The sequence below is a fragment of the Dipodomys spectabilis genome, unplaced genomic scaffold, assembly GCF_019054845.1.
Source record: "Dipodomys spectabilis isolate Male_0828 unplaced genomic scaffold, ASM1905484v1 ptg000032l, whole genome shotgun sequence".
Lineage (NCBI taxonomy): Eukaryota > Metazoa > Chordata > Mammalia > Rodentia > Heteromyidae > Dipodomys > Dipodomys spectabilis.
Window position 1 is genome coordinate 15,402,125 of NW_024870709.1, and position 19,094 is coordinate 15,421,218.

The 19,094-nt window shown below is 34.8% G+C and overlaps 1 long non-coding RNA gene across 1 annotated transcript; it reads left to right on the forward strand.

Moving 5' to 3' along the window:
• The first annotated feature begins 1,875 nt into the window (after window positions 1-1,875).
• On the forward strand, window positions 1,876-18,397 carry LOC122105672. The gene is made up of 3 exons (XR_006147061.1): window positions 1,876-1,886; window positions 13,367-13,369; window positions 18,076-18,397. It is a non-coding gene; the product is annotated as an uncharacterized LOC122105672 (long non-coding RNA).
• Window positions 18,398-19,094: the final 697 nt, after the last annotated feature.

Sequence of the window (19,094 nt, forward strand, 5' to 3'; positions counted from 1 at the left end):
GTTGTGGGGCATGAACTCTGGGGCTGGGTACTATCCCTGAGCTCTTCAGCTCAAGGTGAGCACTCTGACTGTTGAGCCACAGTGGTTTTTGTCTCACAGAATTTCCTGCCTGGGCTGGCTTTGAACCGCAAGATTAAGATCTCAGCCTCCTGAGTATTATAGGCGTGAGCCACCAGTGCCTGGCTCATAATTATATCCTTATGTCCTCTTAAGTAGTAAAAAGTTTTAGAGCAAAAAGGAATTGGAACGTGACATACAAAAAACTAGTATCCTAAAATGAAATTGCTTTAAATGTGATACAGTATCTCCTAAAGAATGAGATATTTAACTGAAATAAAAGTGTAATAGTGTAATTTTGAATTGGATTTACTTATAATCTTACGTTTTCCTGGGAATTCTTACACATCTAGATTTACATATCTTAAGTATATTTTCATCTTTCTGAATTAATTAAAAAAATAGAATTAAGAACTACATAATCCCTATACTTTCAAATACAAATAAGTCATGTAATTGAATTATATGAATACTTTTCCTCATCTATCTATCTATCTATCTATGTATCTATGTATCTATCTATCTATCTATCTATCTATCTATTTCTACCTATTACCTATCTATACTGTGTTTATGTGTGTGTGTGTGTGTGTGTGTGTTTATGTGTATGTGTGTGGTGCTGGTGTTAGAACTCTACGTATGGCAAGTACTCTATCAGTGAACTATATTCTTATCTCTTACACATAAAAAAATAAGTTTAAATAAAAGTTTAGGAATAGCTTGAATGGTAACATAGTCATCCTTACAGGGGAAATTCTCTTTCTTTTTTTTTTTTTTAAAGAATTGTATAGCAAGTACTTGTGGTGTTTCCTGTTTTATTTGTTCAGTATTTTACTCATTATTTTCTTTTCAAGGATGTCCTATATATAATCTATTTTTATAAAAGAAAGAGATATAAGATTAGATAGGTAATTTTGATTGTCTAATATGTTAAGGCAGATATTCACCCTTGAATACATATTTTGGTAGAGTAGTACATTATCTTCTAATACTTTATGCTTTGTACTGGTTTTCCATAGGATGTACAGATCTGAAATATCTTTTCCAGAACCACAATTTTCAATGAGGACAATCTACTTCTAATTTAATATAATATAGATTTAGCTATCTGGGGAAATGTACTGGTAAGTAATAAAGATGTCATTATAGTTTTTGTTCAATAATTTAATATTAATGATGGCCAATGAGAGAATAGTTTTCCCACTGGCATTTTACATCAAATTAAAAGATAATCAATGAATACATAATTATATTTCCATGTCCAAATAAACACTTATATGTATAATTTCATAGCTGTTCTTACATATTCTTAGCCAAGTCAGAGATTTTCCAATGAGAGATATTATTGGGAATAGACAAATTTAAAAAGAAAGATAAGTGTAACTTAAATTGTTTAACAATCTCCTACTATCAGAGTCTGGGGAAAGATGGCAGAGAAGCTGGAGGATAAACAAGCTTTCACATAGAAAGCAGTTTTAGTGTCCCAGGGAACAGTTCTAGGCTAGAGAATCACACCAAATGTGCCATCACAGTACAGAGAGTTAGGCCAGAGAGGAAAAATCCAGGCAATTTGGTCAAGGAGACAGATCTGAGTACTTGCCAGTGTCAGCAGGGGCAGCAGCAGCTGCTGCCACAGCCACCATATCAATAGAAAGAGCCCAGGACAAAGATGCCAGATGTACTGTACAAGCAGATTCTACTCACCACCAGTAAGAGCTGACAAGAACACAAATCTTCATCCTGCTGATAGCAGACCATGGATGGCTCAGAAACTAAGAGGCTGGCATGAGTATACCCAAAATATCCTCACTACTTCTCACGGAGCAGCAGTGGGGATATAGCCCCTCTCCCACCACTGGAGAAGGTCTCCATCTTTGATACTGACAAAGGCCTTGCCAAAAAGCTAGCTCCAACTCAGGCCATGGAAGAAAACAATAGGAGACATTCCAAAGGTCATAGGAACTTGATATGACCTGCCGGGCTCAGCTCCACCCAAGTGAATGTCACCCTTTCCACTCAGGGAAAGCTCTGCCCCAAGAGGAGTGATTTTCTTCACTGGGTAAACAGAGCCAGAGGCTACCCTCCCCACTACAACCTAGGCAGCACACCCAGCAGCAGGAGAGGTAAAAATACAATGGAAACTCAGTATACATAAATGCTGAGATGGCTCCAGGCTGGGCTCTGTGTCTCAGGAGCTAGCCCCTCATGGGAAAGCTACTGATTGCTGTAGACCTCAACTCTACCCAGAATCTAGCCTCATCACAACTCCAAGCTAGAGGAAACAAACATCTCCCTCTTTTGTGATACTCAAAGCAGATCTCTTTCCCACTGAACTAGCCTGGGAGAGGGTCACAAAGTCCTGGGTAAGGCAGAGCTTTTTAATTCCTGCTTAAAAAAAAACTGACTTAAGAAACCAATCAAGCCACAGGAAAACCAAACACCACAAGCAGACCGGAGACAGGAACAAGAGACTGGTTATAGACACAGAAGAGATACAAGATCTCCCCTCCCCCCCAAAAAAATCAAATATTTTTTTCATTTAAAAAAAGTTTTCTTTTTTTCATTCATAACTTTTATTTTAGGTGTGTGTGTGAGTGTGTGTATGTGTGTGTGTGTGTGTGTTATTTTTTAAATCTCTTTTAACCTTTTAGTACTTTTTTTGGCGTGACTTAATTGCTGTTCTGCTCATCCCCAGATATATACCCATTATCAATCACCAGACCTTATCCTTTATTGAGTACATATTAATTCAGATATTGATTACTCAATTCACAACCTCTTAGGCTTAGCTTCTTTAATAGTAGTATCATTTATTTATATTTATATAATTTTTAAGTATTCCATTTTTAAATTTTTTTGCACCTTTCCTTTTTATCTCTCTCCTCCTCTCATCCTATCTTTTTCTTCTATCAGTATTATTTCTTTATACTTACATAATTTTTAAGTGTTTCATTATTTAAAATTTAAATTCTGTTTTTTATTCCATTTTTTCTTGTTTATCCATCTCCTTTCATTCTGTTCTGTCCATTTCCTCTCAGATATTAGAACTCAGTTAAATTTACTCTTTCCTTTGACCTCTCCACATCCCTCTAATGTTATTTATCCCCACAATTCTCACTAAACATTAATTTCTTGTCTGCTGAATCCCTCTTTGATGTTCTTAGCCATTAATTCGTAGTTGTTTGATATTGAATAGATTGTATCTGTTGAACCAAATTGTATCTGCAGTAATTTTGACTGTAAAACTACATGACTAGTTAATACTTGCCTTACAATAGAGTTTTATCATGAAATTGATATTACTTTCTTACCAAATAGGCAGAAAAAGTCAGAGAAACACAAGAAAAATGGCAAGTCCAGGCATCTCAACTCCCAGATGACAAAACAGTTAATGAATAATCCAGAGGAGAGTTCCTAAAAAGCTCTACAAACATTACTGGTAAACATGGTGAAAGAAAAGATGGAAAACCTGCAAAGGATTCTGTGTGAGCGTGATATGAGTGAGACAAAGTTAACTAAAGATTAATGACAGAACTTTGCAAGCATGATGAGGCTAACCACAAGGGAATAAAATTAGAAATCAATACCAAAAGCCACCAAAAAGTCCTGTAACACATAAAGGCTGAATCATGAGAGGGTCTTGGAAGAGATTAGAAAGGAAATTCAAATGTTCATGATATTCAACAAAAATGAACACACAAATTACTAGCTCCTCTGGGACACAGCAAAGGCAGTACTCAGAGGCAAATTTATAGCTCTAAGTTCCTACATCAACAAATTGGAGAGATCTGAAACCAACAATTTAATGAGATACCTGAACCTCCTTAAAAAAGCGAAACAAACTAAACCTCAATACAGTAGATGGAAAGAAATAATTAAAATTAAATCAGAATTAAATGAATTAGAAAAAAACATAGAAAAAATGAACAAAACAAAGAGCTGATTTTTGGAAAAAATTGAAAATATTGACAGACACTTAGCAAATCTTATCCGAAAAAGAAAGAACATGCCCAAATAAGCAAACTCAGAGGTAAGAATGGAAACATCACCACAGAAACAACCAAGATTCAGAACATTATAAGGAAATACTTCTCAAACTTTTATGCTAACAAGTTTGAGAATCTGGAAGAGCAAATATCGACATGCCAAAACTAAACAAAGATGAGTTAAACCAACATATCCAGCATGAAAATAGAAAGAGCAGTAAGAAACCTCCCATCTAAGAAAAGCCCAGGACTGGATGGATTTACATCGAAATTCTACAAGGCCTTCAAAGCAGAACGCACACCAATACTCCTCCAGCTTTTCAATGAAATTGAAAGAGAAAGTTCACTACCGACTTCTTTCTATGAAGTCATTGTAACCCTCATCCCAAAACTAGGCAGGGACTCATCAAAGAAAGAGAAATATAGACCCGTTTTCCTGATGCACATCAAGGCAAAACTTGTCAACAAAATTTTGGTGAATCAACTTCAACAATTCATCAAGAAAACATATAGTATGATCAAACAGGATTCATTTCAGGGATGCAAATCTGGTTTAATATACGCAAATCAATAAATATAATTCATCACATCAACAAGAGCAAGGATAAGAACCACATGATTGTCTCAATTGATTCCAAAAAAGCATTTGACAAGATCCAACAAACCTTTATGATGAAGACTCTGGAAAAATTAGGAAACCATGAAACATTCCTCCATACAATAAAACTTTAAAAACTTGAAAAAAGAAATCAAAGTGTAACTTAAGAAGTGGAAAAACTTCCCATGCTCCTGGATCGGAAGGATCAACATCATAAAAATGGCAATACTTCCCAAGGCTATCTACAAATTCAGTGTGATACTTATCAATATTCCAACCTCATTTTTCAATGACATAGAAAAAGCAATCCAAAAATTCATATGGAACAATAAAAGATCCCGAATACAAAAATGATACTTAACAAAAAGAATAGTGCTTGAGGAATATCAATACCAAATTTTAAACTCTACTACAAAGCCATAGTAATCTAAACAGCTTGGTACTGGCAAAAGAACAGACCTGAGGACCAATGGAATAGAATCAAAAACCTTGAAATGAATCCACAGACCTAAAACCACCTACTCTTCGATAAGGGATTTAAAAACTTAGAATGGAAGAAAGACTAGCTCTTTAGTAAATGTCAAAATTGGTTCATCACCTGTAGAAAACTACAGCTAGATCCTCATAGATCACCCTGAACCAGAACCAACTCCAAATGGATCAGACTTTGGAGTCAAAGTAGACACCCTGAAAACAGGAAATATGAGGGGAAACCCTAGGTCTCTTTGGCACAGGCCGAAATTTTCTTAATAGAGACCCAGAAATAACAAATCAAATAAAGGTTGGACAAATGGGATTGCATGAAGCTGTAGAGCTTCTGCATGGCAAAGGACATACAGAGATCAATTGGAACCCCACAGATCGGGAGAAAATCTTCACTAGCCATAAAACAGATGAGGGACTCATATCCAAAATATACTTGAAACTCAAAAAATTAAATCCCCAACCACAAATCCTCAGAGAAACAACTGCCCGATAAATAAGTGGGCTAAAGAATTAATGAGAAACTTCTCTGAAAAGGAAATAAGAATGGCCGATAGACATATGAAAAAATACTCAACTTCTCCAACCATAAAAGAAATGCAAATCAAAATAACATTGGGATTCCATCTCACCCCAGTTAGAATGGCTATACTCAGAGCTCTAATAACAACAGATGCTGGAGAAGATGTGGATAGAAGGGAACCCTACTGTATTGTTGGTGGGAGTGTAAACTTGTTCAACCACTTTGGAAAGTAGTATGGAGGTTCCTCAAAAGGCTCCACATAGAGCTCCCCTATGACCCAGCAATCCCACTTTTGGACATTTACCCAAATGATCACAAACAAGACCATAGTAAAACTACCAGCACAACTATGTTTATTGCAGCATTATTTACCATAGCTAAGATATGGAACTAACCCAGATGCCCCTCAATAGATGAATGGATCAAGAAAATATGGTATATATACACAATGGAATTCTATACCTCCATCAGAAAAAAATGGCATTACCCTATTTGTTAGGAAATGGAAAGACTTGGAAAAAATTATATTAAGTGAAGTAAGCCAGGCCCAAAGAAACATAGGTCCCATTGTTTCCCTTATTTGCAATAACTAGTATATATGTCTTGGACAAGCAGAAAAGATCAAAAGCTATGTACATATGACTAGATAAGATGATGTTAAGTGAAATGAACCCCTAGATAGGAACAGAAGTGTTTTTTTTTTGTTTTTATTTGTTTTTTTGTTTTCTTTGCTTGCTATTGTTTATAATATTTTTGTGTGTTACTAAAGGTATTTTTTATTTTTATTGTGAAAATACTGTTGTTTATAATATTTTTAAAACGTACCATGTGATGTTTTTGTCGTTTTGTATGTTCCTCACCCACGGTATAACCCCTGTTCTCACTGTATTTGATGTTGGTGCTCTGCATCTTGTATATACACTTCCCTAATTTGGGGAGGGAAAGAAAAAAATGCTTAAATAGGGATACAGTTGACCCAATGTAGCAATGAGATGTACAAAACACTATGTTGAAAAACGAACTTTACAATTTAGGGGTGGTGGTGGTAGAGTGTAGTTGTGGAGGTGAGAGGGAAGGGATGGTGGGGAAAAACAAAGGAGGAGACAACAATGCTGGATAGGACACGTACTCATTATCTTGTTCATGTAACTGCAACCCCTCTGCACAGTATTTTTACAACAAAATGTATTAAAAATTTAAAAAAATCTCCTACTACCCGTTCTGTTCTCCACTTCTCTCCTCTCTCCCTGCTTCTGAAGTTTTAAAGTTTATTTCCAACATAATGAACATACTGTATTTTGAGTATCACTGTTCCTTTGTTTCTCCCTTTGTCTTTGTTTCACCATTTTGATATTCCCCTTTCTTTCCTCCAAGGAGACAAATGTATATACAGCAGGCAGGGTTACAAAATCAACAACAGCAAATATTGGACATAAACCAAAGGGAAAAAAAGATAAAGAAAAAGAAAGAACTTGATACTTTTCCCTCAGTTTGTTTTTTTTAAAATATTTTATTGTAAAGATGCTGTACAGAGGTATTAGAGTTTCATGAGAAAGGCAATGAGTACATTTGTTGTGGAGCATTGTTCCCCTTCCCTTGTTGTTCTTCCACTATCCATTCCCTCCACCACCTCCCTCACTCCCCCTCCATCGAGTTGTAACATTAATTTCCAATATAGTATCTTGTGGGTATCATTATTGCAATGGGCCATTCTTTGTCTTTTTTCCTCATTTTGTTATCCCCTTTTCCTTCCCAAATTAGACAAATGTATATACTAGATACAGGGTACCAAAATCAAGTACAGTGACAACAGGGTATATACTATGGGAGGAAGAATGTACAAAGGAAACAAAAAAAAATCACATAGTACATTTAAAACAACAATAACAAAGAGAGACCTCTTGTGTCCATGTCTTGGGGTTCATTTCACTTAGCATCATCTTATATGATCATATGCACAAAGCTTTTGATCTTTTCTGCTCATCTAATAAAATTCTCCTAGACATATACTAATTATTTCAAATGAGGGAACACATGGGACCTATATTTATTTGGGTCTGGCTTACTTCATTTAATGTGATTTTTTCCCAAGCCTTTCCATTTCCTTACAAATGGTGAGATGTCATTCTTTCTGATAGAAGCATAGAATTCCATTGTGTATATATACCACATTTTCTTGATCCAGTCATCTACTGAGGGGCATCTGGGTTGGTTCCATATCTTAGCTATGGTGAATAATGCTGCAATAAACATCTTCAAAGCAATAACTCCTCTATTAATAAGTGGGCTAAAGACTTAAAGACAAACTTCTCTGAAGAAGAAATAAGAATGGCCAATAGACACATGAAGAAATGCTCAACTTCTCTGGTCATAAAAGAAATGCACATCAAAACAACATTGAGTTTCCACATCACCCAGTTAGAATACCTATAATCAAGAAATCTATAACAACAGATTCTGGAAGGCATTTGGCCAAAAGGGAATCCTACTGCACTGTTGGTGGGAGTGTAAACATTTTCAACCACTTTGGAAAGCAGTATAGAGGTTCCTCAAAAAACTCCACTTAGAGCTCCCCTATGACCCAGCAATCCCACTTTTGGGCATTTACCGAAATGATCACAAACAAGGCCATAATAAAGCCACCAGTACTACTACATTTAGTTTGTTTTCTTTTGTCACTGTACCCTTTGTCTTGTATATGAGTTGATCTGATTTGGGAAGGGAAAAAAGAAGCACAGAAATGGTCAGATAAAAGGTAAACAACGCAGCAGTGATATTCACTAGACATTATGTTGGAAATGTATTATACAACTTTAGGGAGGGTAGAGATGGGAGGGGCAAAACTGGGAGAAATATCAGAGTAAGAGACACTGTTGAAAAGAAAATGCACTTATTGCCTGGCTTATGTAACTATAACCACTCTGTCCATCATCTTACATCAATTTTTTTTAAAAAATATACACATACATCTACATACATATAAGATGGAAGTGAAGATAACATAAAATTGATTAAAAGTTTCTATTAGCTCTAATTAATTTTGTTTGATAATTATAAGAAAATTCAAAGATAAAATGTCTTAAAGGAAATGTTAATTTGACCTGAACTAGATATGTATCCCAAATCTACATTGAAAATAACTTGTATGATTTTCTTTAAAAAATGATAAACTTTTTTTTTTTTGGGTCCGGTTGTGAGGCCTGAACTCTGGGCCTGGGCGCTGTCCCTCAGCTCTTCAGCTCAAGGCTAGCGCTCTACCACTTGAGCCACAGCGCCACTTCCGGCTTTTTTCTTTTTGCTTATGTGGTGCTGAGGAATCGAACCCAGGGCCTCATGCATGCAAGGCAAGAGCTCTACCACTGAGCCACCTTCCCAGCCCAAAAAATGATAAACTTTTTACAAGAACTTTGAGAGCAAATAAAGGTAAGGAAGAAACTATCTTTATCTTTGTATTTTCCTTAGGGTATATTTCCTTGTATTTATCTCCAAATCTTTTCAATCTAATGAGGGAAATATTTGCTTTCATATTGTTTCTGTGATTCTTAATTGCCCTGAATTCTTAATAAGTAATTTAAAACAACAAACACAACATGAGTCAATATTTTCCCATGTTGTTAACAAAATCAATGAAACCATAAAATGTTAAGCTACTTGTTTAAATCTGAATTAAGGTGATATATGCTATGATAGCTTCTATCTAGTCCTCTGAAGATAGTCTATGCTGCTGTACCAGTGAAGAAATAAGACTGTTTTGGTTGTTGGGTGAGGATATTTAAATAACAGATTTCTATTTTCTGGAAAAAAACATCAATATCTATTTGGATTTAGGCATATTCACAATTTGTGTGTGTGTGTGTGTGTGTGTGTGTGTGTGTTTCTGAATATAAAGTAGATAATTTAAGAGGCAAAATGAACAGATTACTAATCTCTTCCTATAATTCCTTCTTCAAAGAATTTCTACACTATATATAGTAGCACCATGAAACTACTTAAGGGCTTTTTAAAATTAAGTTTTAACATCACTTTATGGTAGCTATTTATTAAACACATTTAAAATTCTAGATTGTTTTGGCACGTGATACAGTGGAGGGATTGACAGTGTGAAAACATCAAGGAAATTGGAAATCATTACTAATTGCTAATGCTCTAGCAATGATTACAAATATCTATGAAAGCATTTCTGAGCTAAAAATAATGAACAGGAAATTCATAGAAAAGGAAATTCCAATCACTTAATACACTTATGAAGCAGTTTTAACCTTGCAAGTTGCCATAGAATTGCTAATTAAGACATCAATGGGATACTGATTTCATCCATTAAATTAGTAAACAATTAAAGCATGATGACTGCAAGTACCTACAGGGAAGTGAGTCCATAGTAATCAACCATCTCATTTGAAAGGAGAAGCGCTTTAAGGATGATTTGGCAAAATACAATATGACATTCCATATGTATTATCCATGATGCATATATTCCACTCCACACTAAAAATTTGGACTACAAGAAACATCATTTGTAATACAGAAAAACAAGGCAAATAAACATCAGTCAGTAGGTCCAAGTTAGCAGTAATATGTGAAGATTATAATGTGCATTACTTTACTAAGAAATGCCTTTCTATCTCCTCAAACTCTATCTCCCTAACCTCTAACTTGTCCAGGTCTTCATTAAAATGTGTTGTTTTAAAGATAATACATTATTTTTTTCCTAAAAAATACCATTAGAACAATTATGCTACTTTGATAAAGAAGATTGGTTACTTTGGTGATGTCATTCATATCTCTATCACATCTTTGGAAAGGAACTACAATAAATATTAATCTCTTATTGAAAGATAAAGAAAAAGAAATGCTATTTTCTAAGTATTTATTTTCATGAGTATTTTGTTTCTCTCTTTAAACAGTACCAGACATTTTCCCTGATAAAATCTGTTTGGTTTACAATGGGAATTCTGGGAGGTACACAATATTCAACAACTACTAAGAGGCCTAGAATAACAGTGATGTGAAACCTTAGTTGTATTGATTTGATTACATGTACAATATTTAAAGATTTTTGAGATGAAATTGTTCAAATATTAATTGCACAATTAATTTTGATAACCCAGTAACATCCTTGGCCTAATACTTTTCATTTGTTAAAATTTAGCTTTTGTCTTTATTGTAATGTAACCACTTCCATCTCTATATCACAGAATTATTTATCTTAATTAATCAAGTTATGTCTCATGCTAAATCATATCTTCAAATGTATGCACACAATGTTTAGTCTGAATATGGTGCTGATGCTTGAACAATGCATCCTATGAAGTGATTTAAGACATTTTGATATTCATACTACTTAGAGTATATTGTTGTGTTGTTGCTGTTGTAGGATGCTAATCTCACAGAATTTTGAAGTAGGTAAAGATTAAGTCTACCTTTATGGGCTTACTATTTGGAAGTACATCTTTGAAGGCTTTAGTTAAACTGGCTGGCTCCACATTCAGTCCTGTTCTCAGCTTCTAGAGGAGTTAGGATTTCAGATGTGAGCCTCTGGAATTCCACTTCTTTTTTGATATAAACTGCTTTTCTCACTTAACAAGTACACCATTTCTTCATTTCTTTATTAACTTCTTTCTTCTATTACTCTAGTAGCCAAGTATCTTGGTTAGATGAACACAAATAAGCTCAAAATGATTTAAATAAAAGTACACATTTCTAAAGAGAAGTGATTTTGTTAACTACTTTTACTTGGGACTTCTTAAAGAGTCTGTTCTCTCCTTGTAGCAGTTCTTCCTCAACTTTCATATCATAACAAAATGATTCTATTTCATTCTTCCAAGATATTATCCTGGATGGTGCTGGCACTCATCCTAGAAGTTTGAATAAAAATTCTTGGCTTCTACTACATTTGCTAAAATTAAACAGATTTTCCTCTCAAGAGAAATTACTGTGGCCACCGAATGGGTCATGGTGACTGACATTGTATACGTCACAGTTTTCACACTGTGTCTACCTAACCTGAAATACAGGAGTTAAGGAAGGAAAGATTTGTTTTGATGCATACTTGGTGTCAGGAGTTGCAGTCTATTTTCTTCTTCTATTAGGCAGAGGCAACTAATAAGTGTAATAACCTGATGGCAATAAAAAAGTGTAATAACCTGAAGCAAAAAGAGATAGTAAGAAAAGATTCAAAGACACAACTATCAAAAACAGTCTTCCAGTGACCTGACCTTCTTTCTCAAAGTAGCCCATAGAACTATCAGCTCATCAACTATTAAATCAATTGCTAATATTAGCACTCATGTGAAACATTTGCCTCTTAATAGTGCCCCCAGCTGGAAATTAAGTCTCCAATACATGACAGAAGAGAAAGAATCAAGGATACTTGCTTAATTTGTTATAAAGAAGGTCATTTTTTTACAATAGTCCCAAGAAATTATGAGGAAATCATAAAGAATACTGAGTAAGGATATGTGCTAAGAGGGAAATAACATACATTCACTGTGATTATTAACCTTTTACCTTTTGTCTCCTTATGAAACTAAACTTGCAAACCCTCTAATTTAAAAAATGTGAAGACAGGACTAAATATATTAAATGCATTTTTCTTGTCCTTCTGTACTGAATTCATACATCATAAAACTATAATTTTAAGTATCAATCAGATATGCAACTATATTAAACGGGAAAAAATGAAGCAGTGGAGCTCACTGAACTATACAACTCTTGAGTAGAGAATTGAAAAAAAATTAAAAAGGATTATAAATATTCTCTTTAACCATCTGATTCTGAAGTATTAAAATACCCAGAAGATTGTTTTTATTTATGCTAGAATTAGTTTAAAAAATCCATACAACATATAGACATTTTCACCCAGTTTCTCTACCACACTATTTTCAAAGTTAAGATAGAGGCAATTTAGGAAGGAAAACCTATTTTAGGTAGTCTCTGGATTTTTTCTGATACTACTACCATTACAAGAACTGAACATTTTAGTGTTTGTGAACTTTATTATTTTCATCATGAGATCATCACTCCCTGCCACTCCACGTAAAAAAAAAAAATTCCAGGCCCCTCAAATAGAATACTCTTGTAATTTGTCCATTAATTTGATTAAGGTAATTCACACTAACCAAGCATAAACTCCACCATTGCAAAAAGGAACAGAGGCTAATAATAGGCCTAGTCACATTTAATTACTAGCATTAATGTAAAGATTTTGTAATTACTTCCCATAAAGCTTTTTATTTATTTATTTTTAAATTCAATGAATCAGTTCAGAAAAGCAGCTATTTTTAGAAATGCTGTGGCTGCTTGCCAAGGGTTTCAGCAACCAATGGATAGCCAGTGTCATTGGCTCTCGGAAAATCCAAGGGTGCCTGCTAGTTGTAGGTTTTAATGACACCATTAGGCACTTTCCATTTAACTTGGTACTTAGAAACAGCCAGTAGGAGTTTTCAACTAACGTTTAAAACAATGTATTATTGAACACCATGGGTAAACATTGACTTAAGTTTTCAGATCCGTTCAGGAACTCTTCTTGAATATATTCATAAAACTTCATTTCTACTGTAAGAAGTGAGTACTATGGTAATAAGTAGAACTGAATTCAACGGTTTTCATGGACAGCTTTTCCCTATGTTCCTGTATTGTTGTAATTTTGAAATCATGTAGCATTTTCTTCCTTTTCTTTTTTCTTTTTCTTTAGGACAAGGTCTGGCTATGTAGCTGAAGCTGGTTTCAAACTCATTATCCCTTTGCCACAGCCTCTCAAGTGCTGGAAATATAGTTGTACACTATGACATCCAGCTTTGGACAGAATATAGAAATCTGCTAATAACCATCCTAGTAAAGAACATTTCTGAGAGTTGGAAACTTCTTTAGCATCCGTACCTAATTTACAATGTGGCAGTAATTTTTGCCTATGTGACAGGCAGCAAATCTTACATTTTGAGGTTTTCCCTTAGTGTCACTTGTGAATCCATCTTCATTCAATGTATGTCTACCAAATATGTTTTGCTGATCAGGACATAAATGGGCTGTGAATGTTAACTACAGATGGCTCCTAAATATACTTTATAGTGAGCAAATTTTGAATGACTTAAAGAAAAAAATGACAGAAATACTACAAGAAGAAATTACATATCACTTCCATAACTAGAGGAATAAACTAAAATCAAAATAATAGCTTGTTACTCAACCAAAAAAAAATCACAACTATCCAACAAATACTAAAATGAGGATAGACATTACAAGTAAAGCACATAAGATTTTTTCATTCTTCAGTTGTAGAGGATTTTCTGGCTAGCTACTGGGCTGGCAAGATATGAGGGGCCATGTGCTCTCCGAAGTGATCCACAGTAGGGAAGGTCAGTGTGTGAAATTGAGCCAAAGACCGTGAGATGAGCCAGGATCTTGCTGAATAACCCTATATAAATGCCAACTCCAGAGGGAAGCAGCTAGTTGGTGAACAAGCAGCAATGTTCTGTTTGGAAACCAGATTGTGGCTAAGGCAGATTGTGAAGAAGCGAATAGACACATAGCCCAATGTGATCCAAAGGCATTCAGTTGCAGAATATTAATAACAATGACTTAGAAAACTGGGTAACTCATTTAACTGTTGCTAAAAGTTCTTTCTTATGATAAGTTCATAATTTCCACATAACCATTTCAAAATTTTCTCCAAGAAAATTAAGAAATTCCTTGAGTCTAACTTTATCTGTTTTTCTGCTATTGTTGTTGACCTTGTATTTTAAATATTTTGTAATGATGTATCTAGATTTAAATATCTTTTACCTGCTTTTCTTGTTACTTAATATTCTGTTTCAATGTGGCAGAACCTTCCAATATTGGGGGATGTTTCTCTGATGGTAATCTCTCTGTTTGCTCTTTTCAGTGTTTTAGTGAGCCTAATACATAGCCTTTGGATAAAGTTCTTGTTTGGGGAGAAAAAAACTCTTTTCCATATTATTTTTCCTTTTATTTTATGCTGGCACAACTATATTTAATTAATTTAATGGAAAATGATGTTTTTAATACTTGTGAATAAATTTTCTATTCTCTAGAAATTCTTACAATTTTTATTTATACTTGTTATTCTAAATACTTTAATAAATGTCTATAAAATACAAATTTAACTATGTAAGTCTCTCTTCAGTTTTTTCTTTTTTATACATAGCCATTCTCTTTAAAGATCTAGCTACCTTGGTTGTTTTGTTAATATTTCAGAATAAAATGCTACTTTAGATTGCAACTTCTACTTGAATTGATTTCTTAATGTGTATATCTGCCTGATTTTTAATTTGTCAGAAACATTTTAACAGTGTGAACATGAATATTGGTGAAACATTTTAATAGTGTGAACATGAATATTGGTGAAGTTATGGGAGTGTTTACCCTATGTAATGAAGGTAATCTTGTTTAAATGCTTTTGTATTTTGAGATAAGGCCAAATGGTAACTGAAATTGCATGGGAAATCTTTGAGATTTGCAGAGAGGATTTGGTGAGTATATGCAGAGATCAGAGGCAAGCTGCTGCCTTCAGCCCTCTTCTGCTTCATCTAAAATGAGATGAAGTAACTCTGAAAGCAAAACTTTATTTCCCTTAAGAATTATGTTTCTGGAAACAGAGCTGTAATTTCTGTCTTTTGAGAACCATCAGTTACAACCACCACATATATTGGGTTTAGGAATGGGGTATATAGTGGGACAGTTGCCCAAATAATTTTTACTTCATTTTGCTTTGTTTGTTCATTTTGTGTTTTTTTAAAAGTTTTTTATTGTAAAATACTGTACAGAGGGGTTACAGTTACATGAGCAAGGTAATGAGTACATTTCCTATCATTTTGTGTTTTTTTAAAAGTTTTTTATTGTAAAATACTGTACAGAGGGGTTACAGTTACATGAGCAAGGTAATGAGTACATTTCCTATCAAGAGGCATTGTTGCCTCTTCCTTTGTTTTTCCCCTACCATCCCTTCCCTCTCACCTCCACAACTACACTCCCCCCCCACCCCCAGCCTAAATGGCAAAGTTCGTTTTTCAACATAGTGTTTTGTACATTTCACTGTTACAATGGGTCAACCTGTATCCCTATTTAAACATTTTGTTTTTTCACTTCCCCTCTCCAAATTAGAGAAATGTATATACAAGATGCAGGGCACCAGCACCAAATACAGTACAAACAGGGATTATACTGTGGGGGAGGAACATATAAAGCAACAAAACAAATCACACGGTACATTATAAATACGTTAGAAACAATAGAAAAAAGAAAAAAAAATCTCTTGTGTCCCTATCTTGGCGTTGATTCCGCTTAACTTGGAAAAAATTATATAAAGTGGAGTAAGCCAGGCTATGGTTTCCCTTATTTTCAATAACTAGTATATGTCTGAGACAAGCAGAAAAGGTCAAAAGCTATGTACATATGACCAGATAAGATGATGTTAAGCAAAATCATTTTGTGGATTTTGTTTTAAAACAGGAAACCTTTCAATTAACTTCTTTTTATCCTTTTATTTACTCTTACTCTCAAAATTTACCTAATTACAATTTTGAGGTTTTGAAAAACATCTTCCTACCTTTTTCCCTGAGTTTGTATTGGTTGAAACCTTTTCCATTCTGTTTATTTCTTGATATGTGCTTCTTAATATTTCAACCTGTTAGAAATATTATGTGATCTGCAGATCAATGATTAACCCTTGCTATGGATACCATATTCTTGACTCTTCTAGACTTTGACATTTTACACTTCATTAAAATATGATTTATAGGACAAAAGGAAGATGATGAATTTATATCCTTCTGAAAGTATGAATGAAATTCTTTTAGCCTAAATTTTTTTCCTCAGTGACTCACTGATTATATCAATGTCCTTTAGTTGCTATAATAAATTACCACAAAGTTAGTGGTACACAATAATACCACAAGTGGTATCTTCTAATTTGAAGTTAAACAGTATGAAAATTGGCTTTATGAGTTTTCCATTTAGTTGTTGGGACAGCTGCATTCCTTATTGATGTTCAAGGAGAGATATTTCTTGCCTTCAGGCCTCTTAGAAGGTTTCATGGTCCTGGCACATGGCTGAATCATTCTAAATTCTGCTTTCTTGTCATACTAATTCTTCTGGATCTTGATCCAGAAGATCTTGATCCTTGATCCAGATCCTGATCCTGATCCCACATGGATAAGCCAGTGGTAGATGCTAGGTCTTTAATACTGTCTCCAAAGTTCTTGTTACCACATAGGGTAAGATAGTTAATGATTTATACAGTAGAACATAGATTTTTTTTTTTCAGAAATCACTTATCTAAATTTAGTTGGGGTGGTGGTATAGTTGAGGAGGTGGGAGGGACAGGATGGTAGGGGAAAAATAAAGGAGGAGGCAACAATGCTGGATAAGAAATGTACTCACTGCCTTGCTCATGTAACTGTAACCCCTTTGTACACTATTTTCACAATAAAAAAACTTATTAAAAAAAAAGACATCACTTATCTGCCCCAAATCATCATGTACATGGTTCTTATCAAATCTTTACCTAGTGATACTTAAAAATATTGTCTGATTACTTGTATGGAATCTGACATAGTGCTGGGCACATATTGAATGTGAGACAGATATAAAAAGTCACTCCAAAAGTTTATTTTGTTATATTCATAATGCAGCTCTAAATGTGAATTCCTTTGATCAATTAATATTTTTTTTCCTTTTAGTTGTGGGGCCTGAACTCTGGGCCTGGGGACTGTCCCTCAACTCTTTAACTCAAGGCTGGCACTCTACCACAAGCCAATGCACCACTTCCAGATTTCTCTGCTTATGTGGTGCTGAGGAGTTGAACCCAGGACCTCATGCATGCGAAGCTAGCACTCTACCGCCATCTTCCCAGACTCTCATTTAAATCTTAAAATTGTAAAGAATAAAGAAAACCAAGACTGAGTTTGCCTTGTTTTTAAGTCTTTTGCAACTGTGTATGTATGTATGTATATGTATATATATAGATATATGTATATATTTATATATACATATATCTATATATATACATGTATATATACATATGTATAGATATATGTTTTTTTGGGGGGGGTTGGTTCGTGGGGCCTGAACTCTAGGCCTGGGCATTGTCCCTCAGCTCTTCAGCTCAAGGCTAATGCTCTACCACTTGAGCCACAGTGCCACTTCCAGCTTTTTTCTTTTTGCATATGTGATGCTGAGGAATCGAACCCAGGGCCTTGAGCATGCAAGGCAAGCGCTCTACCACTGAGCCACCTTCCCAGCATGTATAGATATATGTATATACATATACATATATCCTGTAACATATATAAATTGTTATTTTAAGAGGAGATTTGGCCGGGTTCCTGGGACGACGGAGACCTACAGGCCGCCCGGCTGTGCCTGGGGTGAAGGCCGAGGCCTCTCGGAGGCTCCCAGTAGAGGCAAGAGAGCCGCGCTGAGCCATGGACAGTACAGTGGTAGCAGTTGGGCTGACCATTGCTACTGCAGGATTTGCGGGCCATTAGGTTTTACAAGCCATGAAGCATATGGAGCTTCTAGTAAAACGAGTTTTTCAAAGCCTACCAAAATCTGCCTTCAGCAGTGGCTATTACAGAGGTGGATTTGAACCCAAAATGACAAAACGGGAAGCAGCATTAATACTAGGTGTAAGCCCTAATGCCAATAGAGGTAAGATAAGAGAGGCTCATGGACGAATTATGCTCTTAAGTCACCCAGACAAAGGAGGATCGCCTTACATAGCAGCCAAAATCAAAAAAGTTCATATAAATTTATGAGTACCAACTTTTTATAATAAAATGCCTCAAATAAAGTATTTAAAATGATTCAGCACAAAAAAAGAGATTTATGAAATACTTAGAAGATTTTATGTATGTGTAATTGGTGTATACCATTCTTGAAATTCTTATTTGTATAGGTGATGAAGGGAAGGGAGATACTTATAGATTACTTGAGAGCCATGGCAAAAACTGATATTCTTCTTATATTTTCTATCGTTAGTAAGTTTTTGTTTTTTTTTTTTTTGTTTGTTTTTTTTTTTTGTCTGCGAATGCTCTAAGACTTGACCACAATTCCATTTCCGGTTTTCTGGTGGTTATTGGAAATAAGAGTCTCATGGACTTTCCTGCCCAGGCTGGCCTGGAACCTCAATCCTCAGGTCTCATTCCCCTGAGTAGCTAGGATAACAGTTATGAGCTACCAGTGTCCAGATATCTTTAGTTTTGTGTTTGTAGAAGAACAATAAAAATACTGATAGATTATTGAAGCTATCAGAAGCAGTAGATAAAGTGGTTATGAAGCTGAACATAGGACTCACCACCTTAGGTTACAGGGCCAGATTCTAACAGGATTCCATACTATCAGAGCATGTTACCAGCAGTTACTCCTACAATTCAGCCCCTAAGCATGAAAAAAAAAGCTTTAAGTTTACTAGACTTCATTGAAACACAAA